General features: G+C 40.1%; 1 pseudogene; it reads right to left on the bottom strand.

Moving 5' to 3' along the window:
• Positions 1-7,710: 7,710 nt before the first annotated feature.
• LOC142109475 (5S ribosomal RNA) lies at positions 7,711-7,828 on the bottom strand (annotated as a pseudogene).
• Positions 7,829-8,141: the final 313 nt, after the last annotated feature.

Genomic DNA, 8,141 nt, shown 5'->3' with positions numbered 1-8,141 from the left:
GGGGCATAGGTAAAGGAAAGTGAAAAGGGAAAGACATCATAAAACACAAGTAGTAATGAAGAATGGGAATGCACAGAGGGGACAAGTGTTAAAAAAATACAAAATCAAGTCTTCATACTCCATTCATTTATATTTTTCATACCCCCACTTCTAAATTTCTACTTCGACCACTGCCCTCTGTTCCTACTCCAGACTGCCTGTGTGAGCTGACAGCTGCAGATCCCTCATCGCCCAGTAAGAGAACAGAACACAGGATGCCATAATCGGGTAAGCTCATATATTTTCTCGTCTGCAATGTGTTTTTAACCATCCTTTCTTGAACTGGGGGCACAACTGTGTATCCAATGACGTTTAAAACACTACGTATTGCTCATTATTACGCTGTAATATTTCTTGCTGTAATCTGTACAGCGATTTTTAATTAAGAGGAAAAAACACTGCTTGTCACTCTCAGTATCTGATATGCTGTACCAATTTTTATTTGTGAATGAGTTTTTGTCTGGGCACTACAAATGATTTGGGGGCACTACTATGGCATAATGTGATTTGGAGGCACTATTGTGGCATAATATGATTTGGGGGCACTACTGTATGATATATGATTTGGGGGAACTACTATGCCATAATATGATTTGTGGGCACTACTGCATGGCCAAATATGAATTGAGGGTAATACTATGGGGCATAATATGACCTTTGGGCACTACGATGTGGCATAATATGAACTGGGCGCACTACGGTGTGGCATATTATGAACTTCTGCCAAAGGCAAGTCTCTCATTGTTGAATATGATGGGAGCCCAAAGAAGTTGCTGTACCGGGGCCCAAAATACCTCTTGTTGGACCTGCCTGTGAATCAAGGGGGTATACGTCTCCAGGTAAATAATCTAAATGTTTCCTATCTAATCAAACTGATGGTTGTATTATAGTCAACTGCCACTGTAGCGCTTCACTCAAATAGCAGCCAAAATATGTCACTGAAGATCCACTGATGCTTCCAATTTAAACATATATAACACACAGTTGTATACATACATGAGTAAATCCCGTGTATGGATATCTAAAACAACACCCTATTCGTGACACCTCCCTTTTGGGTGTGTGCTTACTCAAATATGATGATAATCACGCCTTCAAATGATCAATGAATATTCCTTCTCCTCTCCAAATCCCATACTCGGATTTTCTCACCCAAAAAGAAAGGGAAAGGAACACGGGATTTACTTGGACTCATCATTTTTAAGTGGTTTGATGATATATGTAAAACGGATTGCACTATCATTTCTGTTTTGTTGGGTATACCAATACCATATATTTCAGATTACGGAAGGGATAAATACTGGCTGCATCGATTCATATATAATCAGCAGTGTATATGAAGGTTATCCCTTATCTACTGTGTAGAAGAGTTTGTCAGACACTTCCATATTCAGATCACTTCTCATGTGCGTAGAGACAGCGCCATATGTATGTATACAACTGTGTGTTATAATCAAACTGATGGATCACATCCAATTATCTCTCACCCACCTCCTCTATCCCCCTTCATTTATATACTGTGTTATTTAAAATGAATAGAAAAGACGCATATCCAGTTACTGTAGTAAAAAAAATATTTTTCTCTGACATTTTGCTGTAGATGGAAATACTTTTAATGCGGCCATGTGGGTTCAAATGATCATTCAATAGTTATGTATTTTCTGATATATTTGTTAGAGTTTTATTTCATGTGGAATGATTCATGAAAATTCCACCATTACTATTTAATTGAGGGAAAAGGGTACCTGTTACCTATATGTGTGTAAGTATTCTGTTGTTGCTATCTTGTGGGAGATTTGAAAAAAGCAAAACATTGGTTTCCTACAGTGGCGTCTGTATGGGGTGGTGTGGTGGTGGCAATGTTGTAGCGTGTTTGAGGCTTAGTATTGCTAATAAGTAGGAGAGGGTATTGCTGTAATGTGGGGGTGATGCCGGTTGCTGTAATGTGGGGGATGATGCCGGTTGCTGTAATGTGGGGGGGGGGGGGTAATTAATGCTGGTTGCTGTAATGTGGGTGGGTATTGATATAGTATGAGTGTGGGGGGTTAATTATTGCTGTAATTTGGGTACTAATAATTTATTGACATGGTATTTATTGATGTAATTGGGGTGCTAACAATGTAATGTTGAGGATTATTAGAAGAAATAAATACCCCCCTCACACACACACTCATACTACATCATGTTGTACTGCACCAGCAACGCACACTGCGTCAGCATCAGTGTGCAACAATATAGTGCATGTAGCTCACAACATGTGGGCCTGTGTGCTTTAAATGCCAGGGCTGATTTTTACTCCCAGTCCGGCCCTGGTGGCCGGTTATAATGTTACGCTGACGGTCTGTTCACAAACTCACAGAACTAGTTGGCGGAGGTCTTCACCTTTAGCAGCCGCTTTTCCCATAGAGCTTTATATGCTCACCGGTACTCAGATGCCCCCAGGACATAACTCCAGATGTAGTGTAAGTTTGTAATACAAAACTGTAGCGGCAGGCCAGGAGGCAGCGTAGATGGCAGCGGATGGTCAGACGAAAGCAGCAGTCAGAGGTCCCTAGCAAGCAGAATAATCAGGTAACACGCCAAAGGTCAGGGTCACAGGCAATACAGCGGCGTCCAAAATACAGGCAAACTAATCAGGGTCACAGGCAAGCAGGCAAGGTCCAAGGTACAGGCAGGGGTCATACACAGAAGTTCAATCCAGAAGGTATACACCAAACAGCACAGGAGCAGGTTAGCAGACAGGGAACTGGACGCTATAATCGGCAGTGAGGCTAAGCCCTCCCTGCCTTAAATACTTTGATGGGCCAATAAGAAAAGAGGAGGACAGGGCTGACAATCAGCCTCAGGAGGCTGCTAATTAATTTACTAGCTAGACCTGGCATAGATAATAACATAAACCAGGAACATGTATAAATATCTAAATGAACCAATTTAAATCATAGGAGAGCTCCCCCTGGTGTTGAGGATGTCCCTACCCCCTCCTACTCTATGCCACAAAGATATGCTCAAGGAAAAATAACAGTGCGTTGTAACCAATGCACACGCCCAGCTGCTAAATCACGCCAGGATGCGGCGTACCGCAGCGGCTCGTGACACAGATGCATAGTGATCTTCCTGCCGAGAACTACTCAAACTGGTCTATTTACATTACACAGACAATATCATTCTGATCGCTAATTCCCTATATTTCATAACTAGCATATACGAAGTGCGATCATATAGCTGGTGGAACTGGATCATTAAGGATAAATAGGGGAGTAGAATGACACCAAACATGATATGTTTCCTGTAACCTGAACCTTAGATCTCACTGAAGTACATATAACCTTATAATATTTAACTATAAACCAAATAACATCTGCTCATAAACAACTGTGGATTGGAACTATTATAAAAATGAACTATATACAAGTGAATGTGTAAGTGTATGTGTGCGTTATTCATCGTGCGATTTCGTGATGACACGTGGCGTACTGATCGCAATCACACTGTAAAATAATATTAATCAATATACTTTCTTTCATCCAATTATTCAACTTTGACAACATGGTATAACACCTATCGTTGATGTAAGCGTACCTAAAAGACTGAGACAATCTCTTATTTAAGGCTTTCATTGGCCTAGATTGTAACAAATTCAATTCTGTATCTTGTTGATTCTCTCCTTTGAAATAGTCACTTTGTCCTCTACTGTGTTTATATATAGACCTTGGAACTGTGTTTGAAGTGATGGTATGAAATTACTTTTCTTTCAGTTAATGATCCATCCGTGACACTGTAACAAATTGATTACTATGTCTGTTCTTATCTTAGACATTTCCTGTGAATATCCTACCACCAAAATATTGTCCAAATATGACCAGACCTTGATTCACTGCTTTACCAGTGCAGCCATTAATACTACTAATACCTTTGTGAACATTCTTGGTGATGTAAACCTGAATGGTAGTGAACTAAAAGTGGCAATCTAGAACCCAAAGGCTGAGGAACTGCTGATGCTGGACTGCTACTGGGATTTGTAGGTATGCATCGTGTAGATCTATATATGTTAGAAAATTCCCTTATGATACTGGTATGCCAACTCTATGGCCTACAGAACAAGCTTGCAGAGGTCTTCACCTATAGAAGCCACTGTTCTTATAGAGCACTTAGGTGCCACATGACTTAAGCTCTAGGTAGTGCAGGCTTAGGTTGGCAAGTATTGTGCAGTTAGGATGTGACACAAGGAGTCCATAGGAGAACAAGCACAAGTATCTAAAAGAAGTCCAGAAAGAATGGTGTATCACAGGAGTCAAATCCAAATTATAAGTCAGGCAGGCTGAGTTCTAGCAAAGTCCAAAATTCATTCCAAAGGTTGTGGCAGGCAGAGTTCGAGCAAAGTCGAAATGCAATCCAGATTTCAGGGACAGAGTATGAGCAAAAAACAAAAATGCAAGCCAAGATCAAAATCCAAAATATCTAGAGAACAAAAGAGAAAAGCAGACACTAGCAAATTTAAAACAACTAGCACAGAAAGCAGGAAAGAAAAAATATCTAATACCAGCAGCCCAAAAGAATGATTGACTGCTGTGATACAGTGATTAAACATTAAACAGCTGATTCCAACATGGCTGCGCCCAGTGATAAAACTACCTGATCACCAAGGAAACAATCTTAAACCATATTGATCACTTATTTCCCTAGGAGTATTGTTAGAATGTTGCTTAATTCTTGTCTTTATTTCATAGAAACCGGAGTCCTTTGTAGCAAATGTCCAAGCCTCCACATACCTTGAAATCCTGACAACCAAAAGAATATTTGAAGGCTGTGGTCGTCCATAGTCATTGTGGCTTTCTTAGTTATCTTCATTCTTTTCCACGAAATGGATGCAAAGGGTTCCTGCAAAGGTGGAACTAGCGAGTTAAGGGCCGAAGGGGGAAAACTTTGCTTTGGGCCCCGGGCCTCCCCCTCCCCCCATCACACATTCACACCATACATGCCTACTTTGAAAATCTCCAGTCCGGAGGGGAGATGTCCCTGCTGCTTTCTGGGGGCATGGCAATGTGAATCGTTGCTTTAGGCCCCATCCCTCTGCTGACCCATACCAATTTTGTCCTATTACAGCAGGGGGCGGTCCATTAGGATACAATTAGCCCTGCCCCCACCCACTTCACCAACGAAGAGGGCAGGAATGCGGGAGGTTGTCCTCCTCTCTCGGGAGTCCAGGAGAACTCCCAAAAATTATGGAATCTCCCGGACATTCTGCGAGAGTTGGCAACTATGATTCACACACACACACACACACACACACACGTATAGCATCTTTTTGCTTTGTTTAATTCAATTTTCAGGTATAACAAATAGAAATATATAACATGTATCACACTGCACCCCCTTCTGTATCACACAGTCTTAAAACATTTCTCAATTTTCCTATCCATAAGATCTTTAAATGGGCCTTCATTTTCTAATGGTATAGCAGTTTTGCAGAAATACCAGCTACTACTCCCTTTATTCAGCTGATTTTTAAACAGATTATGTACTATAAAATACTCTGTATGTTATGATTTTTTTTAAAAATGTACATGGTGTATCCATAGTTTATTAATCTCCATAAATAATTACTCTAATAGATTTTGGTTAAATGTTCTGAGCTCCTTTCTCATTTCCTCCATACTTGCCAACATTTAAAATTGTTCTTCCGGGAGCTGCCAGGGAGAGGTGGGCGTGTAGGGGGCGGGGCCCCGAAAGTCGCATCATTTTAGCCCCGCCCCCGTGACGTAATGACACAAATCGAGTCATTTTACAGCGGGGGCCGGGCCAAACGCCAAAATTCACAGTGAATCGCGGTGTTTGAACCGAATTCTGCCCACTTCACTAGGAAGTGGGCAGATCAGGGAGATTGCCACACTCTCACGCGAAATGCGGGAGTCTCCCGGACATTCCGGGAGAGTTGGCAAGTACGATTTCCTCTTATTCATTGTCACATGTTCTTTCACCTGAATCTAATGATTCAGATCTATGTCTATCTGTGATTTTGTCCTTTTAACCACTTGAAAATAATTTCAAGTACAGGAAGGATAATTTCTAAATACTATATATAGTTTGGAAGGATCGCGCTCTCTAAAATGTACTGCAAGAGCTGCACCAGTTGAGGGTATCCCTCCCTCAATCAACAAGGAAAGTATAAACAGGGTAACTAGGCGCTCATTGACTATAGATACCTAACTAATATAAATACAAATAAATGTGGTAAAAAAGCTGAGTGTAAAATGACAAATAAATAACAATTTAATACATTCTAAATATTACAGACAGGTTTAAAACTACCTTCATGTCACTAATGTAAAAACAATCAAATTTACAATAATAGAAACAACATGATGTATACCAATAAGTAAAAACCATAGGCGTTTGCACAATAAAAACAACAAGTGTTATACAATAAAATAATGATAACCTCCAGCCAAATGTCAATAAAGTAAGTTTGTAACGGGTTCCAGAGCAATGGCAGATGTAGATGTAAACAAATGTCCTAGTCAAAAATAGAAGTCTATGTGGTGTTAATAACACCAATATGTGTCCTTACAGATGGTAAAAACAAATAGGAGGAGAATCCAGTCATATGTCCATAAAGGGAGTAAGCTGATGTTACGAGTATGAATACTTGCTGTTAAGATCCCTCACACTGGCCGCGCGGCAGGGCGAAAAAATCGCTGTCAGTCCCGATGAGCTAGAGCTGTGCAGGGCATAGTTCTGTAGGAGATCCCTCGTGGTGGATGTCGGAGTGACGTTACGTAAAGTAGGCGTGCCCCAACGCGTTTCGTCCTATCTGGACTTTTTCAAGGGTTTATTGCGTGTCCATGGTGGGTAGTTTAAATAAAATACAGGAGAAGGTGATTGGTTATCCAAAACGGATTGTCCGTATATAAATTCCGGCTGGAGGTTCATGTTATAATAACAGTATACAGTAAACGATAATAATCCTGATACAACCTGCACATTAACAATAGGTGGATAGAGGTTACATTACATGTCAGCGTGGTGACTTAAAGCTAATATGAGATCATATATATATCGCTGTATAAGTTGTGGATAGTAACGCTTCCCATAATGCATGGTTATGTGCTCCATATGATATTAATTGGATACAGGTAAGTAGGCATAAAGGATCAGGGCCCTTGTGGATATCTAATATTATAATGGTAAGTTAATAGTTAAAAAAGAGATAAATCTAAGGTCCATCAATTTAAATGCAATTGGGGATGGTATACACAGGATGATCAACGTGAGTATACCAATGTACACATATACTAAGATAAATTACATAGATCTAGATAGTGTAGTGTCGTTATTGACATGTACCCCATTGGTAGATGGAGGAAACCACCATAAAAAGAAAAATTCTAATCTGGGGTTAAGAAGTGATGTCCTACTTTTCAAACAATGAGCAGGATTATTAACAATATATATTAATGCATTAAATAAGTATGGAATAAAGAATGATCAAAATAAAAATAAAAATAAAAAAAATAAATAAATATATAAATAGAAGCAAATAAGTCTGTATTGTATATCCACTATATGGATAAGAGGCCAACAATAATGGTTGGACCAGTAAGGCGCATGTATGGTATAATTGTATTCCTGTATTGGTCGCACAGGGACCATAACCCCTGGTGGGAGACATAGGACCTATAGTACCAGGTATTCGCAGGTAGTCTCCTATCCTGCTACTTACCTGGCCCTCTCTGCTTCGCTTCCAAGATCAGGCGAGATTGGGCATAACCAGAGAGGTATGATCTTAGGTTCACTATACTCACCTCCTAGAGTAGTCTGTCCGAGGCGCCAATAACTATAATGGAATTTATTTGTGTCGCCATCATATAATCATGCTTGGTATTAAAAGGTTAAATCAAATTCTATATTAAGACCTAATGGGGCTAGTGTCTTAAGATGGTAGATAGCCCTCGTTTCTTCTTTGTTTAGTTGTTTTGAAGGGTTACCCCCTCTCCAGTTTTTATTAATTTTCTTGATCCCTATAAACGTGTACTACCAGCAATGTTGTATACCTATTGCAATGCAAGTGTGGCTATACCATACATGCGCCTTACTGGTCCAAC

Source organism: Mixophyes fleayi, chromosome 12 (assembly GCF_038048845.1).
Source record: "Mixophyes fleayi isolate aMixFle1 chromosome 12, aMixFle1.hap1, whole genome shotgun sequence".
NCBI classification, from domain to species: domain Eukaryota; kingdom Metazoa; phylum Chordata; class Amphibia; order Anura; family Limnodynastidae; genus Mixophyes; species Mixophyes fleayi.
This window is presented reverse-complemented; position numbering and strand designations above follow the sequence as displayed.